Source organism: Chrysoperla carnea, chromosome 2 (assembly GCF_905475395.1).
Source record: "Chrysoperla carnea chromosome 2, inChrCarn1.1, whole genome shotgun sequence".
Classification (NCBI taxonomy): domain Eukaryota; kingdom Metazoa; phylum Arthropoda; class Insecta; order Neuroptera; family Chrysopidae; genus Chrysoperla; species Chrysoperla carnea.
This window is the reverse complement of record NC_058338.1, coordinates 54,639,054-54,651,250: the sequence shown is the minus strand read 5'-3', so window position 1 is coordinate 54,651,250 and position 12,197 is coordinate 54,639,054. Positions and strand designations below refer to the sequence as shown.

The 12,197-nt window shown below is 27.7% G+C and overlaps 1 protein-coding gene across 2 annotated transcripts in view; it reads right to left on the bottom strand.

Moving 5' to 3' along the window:
- Nucleotides 1-12,197, bottom strand: part of LOC123291979 (neurexin-1) — a 357,550-nt gene that overhangs the window by 47,314 nt on the left and 298,039 nt on the right. The gene's annotated exons all lie outside the window — the stretch shown is intronic.

Genomic DNA, 12,197 nt, shown 5'->3' with positions numbered 1-12,197 from the left:
CCGCCTTAATATTAAAAAGTATTAAACAAGAACTAGGATTTTGGTTTTACATAATCTTTTTTATCACCATTTTTTTCTGTAATTTTTATAAAATGCCCTAAACGTCCTCGATTTGCATTTCCTTTTTTTGAATTAATCTATTATTTTTTTTAATTTAGTTTAGGAATTTTTAGGTTTAGGACAATCGATTCTATTATGTTTCAATTAATGTATTTATATTTGGCATTATAAGTTAAATGTGTCTTTGTAAATGGCATTATAGCAGTTGCTAAAGCCAGTTTTTAAGGAAAAAGAAGTCAGTTTTCAAGCCAGTTTTCACCCAATTTAGACAGTTTATGTTTATGATTTTTAAAATTTATATTCGTATTTACTATTAAACAGAGTTGATTTCATATTATTTTATCAGCAAAGCCTTTGATGTGTCTTTAACAGAAAATTAATTATCAATTCTCTAGGTGCATTTGATTCTATTTTATAACAAGAGTATTTATTTCATAAACAAAATATTATACACTGTTTTAATGCTGTCACTACCATAAGCAAAAAGTGAACAGATAAATATTTTTTTATGAAAAATATTATTTTTGTTTTTCAAAAAAATAAAAAATAAAATTATATATACACAAGTAAAAATGTAGTATTCTCATTTATCACATAAATACACAAAAAAAAAAAAAAAAAAAAAAAATAAATTTTCATAAAAGAAAACTTGTATATCATATTTACAGGATGGCTTTGAAGTCATATATTTAAAAGGTTAAAACAAAATTTAATTTGTGATGGTTTTGAATTAAATTACAAACGAACAAAAATTTCGAACTCCAAATGCTTAAATCTTACCATGGTTTCCCGCCTCTGGTGTCAAAATGCAATAAAATTAATTTAATATTTACAGGTGACTTGGAAGTCACTGTATTTTGATATGAAATCAGTTATTTTATGTCATTTATAGTCAAATTTTGAGATTACACAGGCAAATAAAACGAACAAAGCTGCTGACCTCATATTTGCAGCAGTGGAAGTTACTAGATGTTAAAATAAAATCAATTTTACTCTTTTATTTTATGGCTAATATTTCCACATATTTTTGAAGTTCTGAAACAAAATTTTTTATTTCTCAGCTTGTATTAGTAAAATGAAACTTTACTAATATTTATGATTAGCAACGAGATAAAAAATAACTTTTACTAAAATTCTTATATTGATAATTTTAAAATTCTTTATAAAAATAATTTTGTCATACGACAACCGGAGGCTTAAAATAGAACTACGATAACAAGCTTAAACTAGGTGGCAGCAGGCGTTGAAAAAATAGATGAATATTAAGAAAAAATGTTAAGAATATTAAGAAGTGGTAAGTACCATTTATTAATCCATTTATTAGTCTGCCTGTCTGTTCGTGATACGATAGCCTTAAAACGAAATTAAATATTGAGTTGAAATTTGTATAGCGCACTAAAAACGTAAAAAGTAACTTTAAGTTTATGTAAATGAACAATATACGTCAAATGGGTTAAAATGCAAGAGATAGAACCTAGTGGCTGGGTGGGTGTGGATTCGAATCCTGGCAGCGGCAGTGCGAACAAAAATAGTTAATGGGGCGGTAAATTGATCACACTGTTGTCGCTTGGATAAGAACGAAATGTGATCGGATGTAGTTTAATAAATAAATAAATATTAAAATAATGATGTGGGTAGTCTCTGGTATAGACGTGATCTGAGAAACGGAGTTTATTATTATATTATTATTATTAGAACTTTAGTATTAATATAAAAAATATTTCAGATAAAAAATAAAAACTTTTGTTTGAAACGTTTTTTCCGACATTTCCGTTTTGTTTTCTGGTGAGGGTCGAAATTAGGACGAAAATTAAGTTTTAATTTTTTTTAAAGTATAAAAGATAGAGAGTTGAAAATCTGTAGGTGGCTTCAAATATGAGTCTGTTGATTCGAATTTCGTATTAAAGCCATCCAATAATATTAAGGGTTTGGGTGCTGACTTTTAAAGGTTTAAATTAAATTTGTCGATTTTTTTTATCATTTTCGATAACGGTAGCGGTTACACTATATAACTAAAGATCTGCTGTTTTACATCTAGCGTTTTTAAATTTTGTTTCATACTTTTAGACAATTGTTTACAGGACTATAATTCATAGGATCAAAATAAATGAAATAGAACTAATCCTAATAATTTAATTAAATTTCTAAATAAATTTACAAAGAAGTCGCAATAATGAGGAATATCCAATATTGTTTCAAATTAACATACTCCCTCCGTAATTATATTTATTGATATAATAATATTGTTTTTAAATATATAAAAAAAAAAAAAATTAATAAAAAAAAAAAATGGAGAAAAATAAATTTATTCAATACAGCTCAATAAAAAAGGATTATTATTACATCTAAAAGTATTTTCTATTATATATATTATATATATTTTGAATAAATTTTTAAACTCATATTTTTATTCTATTTCGTGCATATAATGCTCTTTTTGATTTTACATTCAATTCTTCGTTTGTTTTTCGTACCCTTTTTATTTGTATGGGATAACATAAGAAAATATTTTTCACGGTGTTATTTTTCGATTTATATACCTACAACAAGAGCTTTGTGTAAAAATATTTTTGTATTGAAATAGGAATAAAATATTATATTTATAAAATATATATATATATATGTATATACAATATTTTTGATTGTACTATTTTGCGATCAAAGATGGAGTATACAAAATTTTTGTAGGATTATTCAGTCCGAGTACCTATAATACAATAAAAAAAAAACGTTGACATCTAAAAAAATCATCAAAGAATAATCTTACAGCCGCGTTCTATTTTTATACCATATGGGTATATGTAATATGCAAGGTATAATATATATAATACTAAGTTTAGTACCAAGTTTGTAACGCTTAAAAATATTGATGCTACGAACAAAATTTTGGTATAGGTGTTCATAAAATCACCTAATTAGTCCATTTCCGGTTGTCCGTCCGTCCGTCCGTCTGTGGACACGATAACTCAAAAACGAAAAAAGATATCAAGCTGAAATTTTTACAGCGGACTCAGGACGTAAAAAGTGAGGTCGAGTTCGTAAAAGAGCAACATAAGCCAATTTGGTCTTAGGTCCGTAGGACAAAAAAATCATGAAATAGTTGGAGGCCAGATGATGTTATATCAATAATGGAAATTGCATATTGAATGAATATATTTAAAAACAAATGAAAACAAACAATTGACTGAGTTAATTGTTGAAATACCATGTATAGACTGTGTTGATCACACTGTCACATTACACACACACATAACTGATATTCTCATATAAAACAGACTATATAATTTGTGCTCTCACGGGTAAACACTGATGTCAACGAAAAAATGTTTCATACAAAAGTTTATTTTTTTATAAGGAACATTTTTTACATTTAAACTTTTGTTCTATCTCTAACGGTTGCCCATTTACGAACTCGACCTCATTTTTTATATCCTGAGCATGCTGTTAAAATTTCAGCTTGATATCATTTTTCGTTTTTGAGTTGTCGTGTTGGCAGACAGACGGACAGACAACCGAAAATGAACTAATTAGATGATTCTATGAACACTTATACCAAAATTTTGGTTGTAGCATCAATAGTTTTAAGCGTTACAAACTTGGGACTAAACTTGCTATATATATACTATTGTATATTGAATATATATATATATATATATATATATATATATATATATATATATATATATATATATATATATATATATATATATATATATATATATATATATATAGATATAGATATATACATGGTATAAAAATTGTATTTATCTAATTTCAATCGGAATCAATTATTATTTGTGAAATAAATGATATTCAATATAGAGAATTAAAATACAATTTACTCAGATATTTTTATTTAAAAAATAAATGTAGATATATATTGATAAAAAAAAGTTTTTTTTGTTTTGAACTGTATGTGCTTAATATACAGAATTGGTAATTAACCATTTGTAATGGAAAATACGTTTAATTCAAAAGTTATGTCAATGGACCGAAAAACAAATATATTTTTTATTTTATTATTCTAAAATATTCCTACTGACCAATTTTCCTACTTATATAAAACTTCTTTTAAATAGTAATAATAATAATAATAATAATAATAATAATAATAATGGGATTTAACCTCCGTTTTCTGACATATGTCTATAACAGAAGCCACCCACATCATTATTTGTTAATCTTTATTTATTTAACTACATCCGTATATATACAATTACATTTTATGATGTGAATGGAATCTGTTACTTCGTTCTTACCCAAGCGACGACAATGTGATCAATTCTACCGCCCCCATTAATTTTAATTGTTTACACTGCCGCTGCCTGGATTCTAACTCGCAATCTCCCAGTCAGTAGCCAGACGGTCAAAGACTGACGCCTTAGACCGCTCGACCACTGAGCCGGTTCCTTTAAAAATTAGTTCCACATTAAAATTTTTCTATTCCCAAATGTTTCTACTTTTTAGTTCCCAAACAATACTACTTAAAGAAACCAATTTTTATAGTTTTCTGCCCCAAAATAATTCGGTTTTCAAAGTTATGTGCTTTCAAAGATTTCTGTTTTGAAATCTCTACTGCTATCAAATTTAATTTTACAATGTGACACGAAAAACCTGAAAGTGATATAACATTTGGGACAGGAAGGATATAAATATCTCTTCATTTAAAAAATTTGTCCTTAAGTTTTCCAGTTATGTTCAGGCAACAAGATTAAAGTCACTAAAACTTACTATAAATCATTTTCCCAATATACTAAATTTTTTTGGGTTAATTTTTGCGAAGACATTTTTTGGTTGGATTACCTTTGCGGAATTTTGTGTTTGAGATATTTATTTTTATATTATTATTCATAATTCGCATACGGTATACATTTTGAATAAATATTGAAACAAAACTGAGCTCAGTTTTAATATATAAATAAAATTGTAATATAGTGGGTTTTAGTATTTTTTATCAAAAATTTATTATTTACAAATGGGAAAAGTTATTTATATTTAGGGATAAAAATGCTGTTTGTGAAGCTTATAAATCGTTTTATTTCAATTATTTTAAAATTGAAATATTGCATAATAAATATATAAACACCTATGTTTCTTTAAAATAGTTCTGGGTACTAATACTATCCTACAGTGTCATTCAAATCTGTTGAGGCATACATAATTGTATTTTAAACTTTAAAGTCGTTCCAGACGCTTATGGGGTTTCTAATGAAGTGAAGCAGTTAAAATGACAGTCTTACATAAGGTTTACATTTACGTTAGAAAAAATGATATTCCTAAATAAACAAAAACTATAAATAATACCTTGTCAGTAATTTATCGTGTAATGCTATGCAGCATTATTGTGGTAGGTATGTTTCCGAATATCGCATAAAAAAAATTTCAATTTCATAACCCCGGAAAAATGGTATTTGACTAAAATTTTGTATCAAAGCAAAATCCTTAAAGAGGCACGTTCGTATATATGCTGTGAAAGCTGTAGAGAATTAAAGGGAACAAACTAAACGAATTTTGAAAATTTGAAACAAATTTCGCAAAAATTGGATAAATTTTTTCATTTGGGCTACTAGTTTATCAGTTTTGATAAATTTATCCCCCAGAACGATGAAAGTCCACTAATTTCTGTAAAATGTTATCATTATCTATAGATTTCTGTGACTCACTTCTATAACTAGAGAAAAGAAAAGCTATCTTAGATGAGCAAATGAACGATGTATCACTTTTGAAGTAGTATTCGTTATTGAATTCAAATATTAGGTCAGAAACAAAACATTTTAACCATCTGTTGTTGTCGTATTTTATTGCCAAAAAATCAAAGCCTATCTATATAAGTGAAAAACAAAATGAAAACAAAAGTTTCAGGAAACATTGTAGATATGTATATTGCTGACACATTTTTAATATGTTTGATTCAATACCACATATACAGGCTGATACAAAATGAATGTTCATGTTTGAATACTTATACTTTAACGTTAGATCAAACTTTTTTCAAAAAGGATTTTTGTACCCAGTAACCAGTACCCATATTTTCTTTTCTTTTTCTTAGTGTTTTATCTGGATTATCTAAATATCCGAAATAATATATGCCACATTAGTCGCTGGGGCCTATTGATACCAATGTAGCCTATGTACATTTAAAACATTTTTCGCTATTAGTCATTTGCTTCAGTGTCTGCCAATTGAGAACTGAATCGATCTCAATTCAAAGAAAAGCTAAATAAGGTTTAAAAATAAGCTTTTCAGTTGATTTTACACTTTGGAAAACATTTTTGTGCTCACTTTGTATTAATCCCATTTTATACGTAAAAAAATTTTTTTTTACAATGATAAAAACTTTTTTCATAAAATCAATTCATGCTTATAATTTTATGAACAATGTTTTATGAAAAATTACAATCTGTCTGGATAAAAGATGTGTGAAGTTTTACTAATCTAACTGATGATCCTGGTGGTATTTTTTATAGAGCAGTCCCTAGTCCGAATAAAAGGTCCAATTTCAATTGATTCCTTAAAAAACCTTTCTTACCTACTTTGATCATTTTCACCCAGGTTTACTTCGATTATAATAACGATTCGAATATAAGAATAAAAAATTTTCCTTCTCAAATTAAATTGCACTTTATATCAATACAAAACTAAAAGTGGATAAGTATGGGTCAGTTACTTTAACTTCAATTTGAAACGGATTTTAAAAAAGGTCAAAATTTTAATCTACACATACTTTTTTTAAATATCCAGTCGCAGTTGAAGGGGTGAACAGATTCAATTTACGAAACAAAAAAGGCAACTGTTAAATCCTTATAGTTCAAAGTAAAATGCATAAAAATTATTGGGGTAGGCCAGAAATGTATTTTATAGGAATTCCAACAGTATGTATTTCTTCTAGATCTGTGTTTCGAACCATTTTCCGGGTTAAGTTGCCGCATATTTCATTAACAAAAACAAATTTAGAAGGTAATGAAAATCTAGATAATTTATTTGCTAAGAAATTAACTAGCTGTACAATGTTATCAATAGCTTGTGATTGTGTAAGTAGATGACAGCCGTAAATTTCAGTTTAGATCCTAAAGTTATATATCCATTTATCAATATTCAAAATGTGTGCTTAAAAGTCACCAATCTATGCATCTAAGAAGCTGAAATGCATCCTTGTGTATAAGAATCGTAACAATCTGATGTTTAGCCGGTAATTGGCAATAAGACCACTACTACTGTTACCTCTGTATTTCTGTACTGGTAAGGATTAAATTTTAACGAAAAAAATTTGTATTTGAACCCAATTTGGAGATTAACGATCATTACTGAAAAAGAGCTGCTCGAAGGAATTGAAATTTGGTTCATTTGGTTCATTTGGTACATATTATTTGGGCATATTGTGGAAGAAACAAGTCTCAAGGGATGTCTCAACAGTTTATTTTACAACGAGTTAAAATACCGTTAGTAACAGTTGTGTTAATAATAAGCACAAATTGCACAAACAGTTTTTTTTTAATTCAAATGGTTGATTAATTTCACGACAAATATCTATTTGTGCATTGAATGCACAATAGTATATTACTGCATCACTTAGAGACCAAAATTAAAGCATCGTCCGGTGGTACGTATTATGATAATGTTTTTGCCAGTGTTGGAGGTAGTAGTATCTTTGTTTCGCGTAGCGAGACAAAAATAACTTATTTTGGCATGACAAAATGCTTACGCCTGAGGAGTAATTACACATAAAGAAAAACATAGTTACAAATTTAAGTAGCTTAAGAAACAAATTTTATAATTAAAGATTTAGTTTTCAATTTTTCCAGGAGTTTTTTGTAATGTAATACTTTTTTGACTACTTCAAATAAATTACCTTAGCGTCATGATAACATCTTGACGATACATGTACGCAAATAAATTTCAATTATGTTTTAAACAAAATTAAATTAAATTTCATTATTTTACAGATACAAAAGATAAAATTTCAACTAAAAACGATACTACTTAATATCAGTACTTCATATTTAATTACAAATTTCTCAATTTAATTGTACATTACTAATTTCTATGTTGATGTACCTTACAGTCATAAAATACTAGGAATTGTTACAAAAGAAGAATAAGTGAAAAACTAAATAAAGTTTTTTTTTAACAAGATGTTTTCCCAAAAGAAATCAAATATTGGCATTTGCTTTATTAAGTTTCTAAAATAGTGCATTTATATATTAAAAGATCCGCGAACAAGTGAAAAAAAGTTGAAATTGAAATTTCCAAAGAATACGATTCTGTGAAATAAAATATGGGTTTTCATTAAAACAAATTAAGTGCACCTTGAAAATAACCTTCAAATATTTGGCCTCCATGATGTATCTATAGAAGTGGGATTTTGATATAGTAATATTCTGAAAAGTTCGTCAGTTGAATCCATCTTTTCGAATCATTCTGTATTTTATATAGTACAAACTAATGTAAATAAAACAAGATACGTGATTGGTTCGTGTTTTATAGCAAGTTCTAAGTATTAGTTGCAATATATATATATATATATATATATATATATATATATATATATATATATATATATATATATATATATATATATATATATATTTATATTTCAATTCATTGACGATTGTTAACTTATATATTTTGAATTTATAGTTGAGTCAAACAAGGTTTTAAAGTAAGTTAAAAAATTAATTTAAATTTAAATCACAAATTTTACGTGAACGATTTCTAATTGTGTAATCTTGCATATTAAATTCAGTTATATTAAACATTGAATACAGCAACAAACCGGGTATTTTTGATTTTTGAAATGTTGTTTCTAATGTAAAGACTGTGTTAAATCCAAGTTTGCGACAAAATAAAGAAAAACACAAAAAGTTGTACCTTATTTCAGTCTTTGCCGATTTTGGTCTCGGAAGATATTGTTCTCATAAAATATTGTGAATTTAATTTTAAAATAGGTTAAATTTGCAACAAATTGAGGTAAGAACGGTTTTTATAAGACTTATGGTTTCGGAGATACAGCTTTTCAAAATTAACCTGGATATTCTTGAAAACCTTCCCGACACCTCAAATGACGTCATTTCATCATTTTAGTACCATTCAAGTTTCTGAAGACTTTGAGAGAGTATTTTCTTAAAAACTTTGTAACTTCTTATTAGTTGGATCATGCTGAAATGTATGCCGTGAAGTACCTATCGCCAAAATAGCGTATACCGAAAGCTACGAAGATGCGATGGATTCGGCCGTTTGATCCAAAATATAACGGTAAAATAAATAAAAAAAAGACAATACATGTCTTGCCAGGTAACGGAAATTTTCTTTAATTCAATTTTAAACAAAATAATTAAAGTGAAAACTTCTATAGGCGCGTTGGGCGATATATAATACAAGTATAACAAATAATATCTTGTAGGATAAAATCTTATTGTTTCGCGTCATCAACATACTATGGATATAATGGCTACTGATATTACACCATAACCTAGGAAATTACATCTTTTTTCAGTCGAAAAAACGACACCTATTTAATAGCAATGAAAGCTGTACAACTGACTATTAAGTAAGTGATTCTGATCTTTGGTAACTTCTGATTACTGTTCACAGATGCTGTTTTTGTTTTTGTTTTTTCTTTTTAAATAGTAATTATCATAGTTTTAATTTTAATTTACAAATTGTGACATTTTAATTATGCATACTCTAATTTAATTATGCATACTGTAAGTTTTAACTTCCTTCGACATTCCCCACGGCTGATTAATCTTTTTTTTTTGTATTTGTTATTCAATATTCCTAAACTTGTGGATTCGATCGAAATTGTATGTTGTATGAATGGAAACACCTTACCTACAATAATTTATGTAGTCAAAAAAGTTATTACACTAAACATAATTATAGCACACCAATTTAAAAGTGTATTTATCAATTCCCAACGTATTCTGCTACCCATGACGAAGCTACCTAATAATAGTCGACCTAGACAACTTTCCCTCGTACGACATTCATTTCATAATACATAAAAAAAGCAATCATTCAGTCAGTTAGTGATTCAGAGAGATGAAAATATAGATTTTTTTTGTATATGTTTTCCATTTGACTGCAATCATCATCGGATATTATATTCAATTTTTATTTATTCATTGTTTTTTTTATTTATTTTATTCTATTTTATATTTTTATATGCATATCCATCTTTGTTTGGCTCTATGTGTTTAGTATTATTTCATCATCATTTTTTTTTTTATCAATCATTCATTTCTTGATTCCTTTTTGTTTTGTAGTAATTTTTACCTAAATGATTGATGGATGAACATGACAATGTTTTTTCACTATTCACCGTATTTTTAATGTTTTATTTATACATTTTGAGCACTGTGGAGGCCTGTGGTATTCGTTGTGTGAATTATCATTATCATCAAATTATCATAATTATTTATTTAAATTTGTGAGACAAAATATCAAATTTTCAATGTAAGTCATAAATGCAATCCATACAATTATATATGCATCCTTACAATTCTATAATTATTCGCATGGTGCGAATAAAAACCAACGTTTATAGATTTTAGAGAAAATTAGAGTTATATTTAGTTAATGGTGATTAGAGTTAACTGCCAGTACTAAGTATAAATTTAAGTATTGATGCATCCACTTAACCCGTCAGCACTCCCGTCTACATTTCAGTAATTTGTTGTTCCGTGATGCGAAATTTGCTCTGGCATTCTGCTTATGCGTCAAATATTTCGAGTGTTAAATATTCTTTAATTGACTTGAGTACGAATTTGAATAAGTGAATAATTTTAGAACCAAAATCAAAATAACCGTAATCATATCCATTAATTATACTGTAAATATTTATTGAATTAATTCTTTGCATATTAAAAGTGACGATTTTATGTAGAAAATAAATATACTTATAGGTTGTACCAGTAAGAATACTTTTAATAAAAATTATAATATAAATAAATCATAAGAAATCACTTCCAATTAAAATTTATTAATAATTATTAATCACAATTATTATGACTAAAATTATTACAAAATTAAATATTATGCAATATTTTTAACACATAAATTTGAACGATTTATTCCGTGCAGAGCCAATATCGAAATATAATAATATCGAAAAACTAACGAAAATAAACGACTAGAGATTTACTTGTTATGAGAAAAATTCTCGCAATTACTGTGGGCTTGGAAAAAAAATTTTTTTTAAAAACTGTTGATGGGTTGAGAAAATCTGAAAAATAGATAAAATTATTTGAAGATGAATTGTTTCATCCACAAAAGTAATTTATGTTTCAAATCGAGCGTGATTAACTGGCGGGTGCTGGCTGGTTTAGAGCTATTTTAACTGAAAAAAGTAAAATGTAAAAATTGTATCTGGCGTAGGATTTCGAGTATACTAAAAAAATTTTAAAAATTTCATATGTAGAATTGTTGTTATTTTATATTAAACAATAAAAAATTAATTTTGTTATGTTTCTAATGTCAGTTAAAAAGATTAACAGATTAGAAGTTAATCTGAAAAACCAACAATTAAAGGCATGGACCAGCTACGAGAGAGGGCGAATCGCCAAAAGCCTGTTGGGTGAAGGAAACTCGCTCGGTAACAGAGCCGAGGAGATCTTGAAACTAAACAGAGCTGATATTAGAATCATCGTAGAATTACTCACAGGGCATGATAACCTGAACAAGTTCCAACATCAGATCGGAAAAAGACAATCTCCTGCGTGTGACAGATGCGGAATTTCAGAAGAAACATCGATCCATTTTCTCTGTTACTGCCCGGCGCTCGCACAGCAGCGAAAGAAATGGTTTGGTCCGGCCATAGTCGAACCAGAAGAAATTAGGAAACTCAGCGCTAGGCAGATCCTGGGTTTCAGTACATCAGTTGGTTATAATAGCCACTGAAATGCGTAGCGGGGATAGAGTACAAGGGTCTATTTGGCTAAGTGCTCTGAACCATTGCTTCGAGGCCCGATGCTCGAGTATGGCCCGCTAACCTCTATACTCATACTCATACTCATACTCAATGTCAGTTAAAATTCTTTGCGTTTAAAACACATTTCCTATTGAAAAGATAATATAATTTTACTGTTAAAAATTGTGCTCGTCTATGTCATTACCTGTAATTATCTTTACGCTCTGTT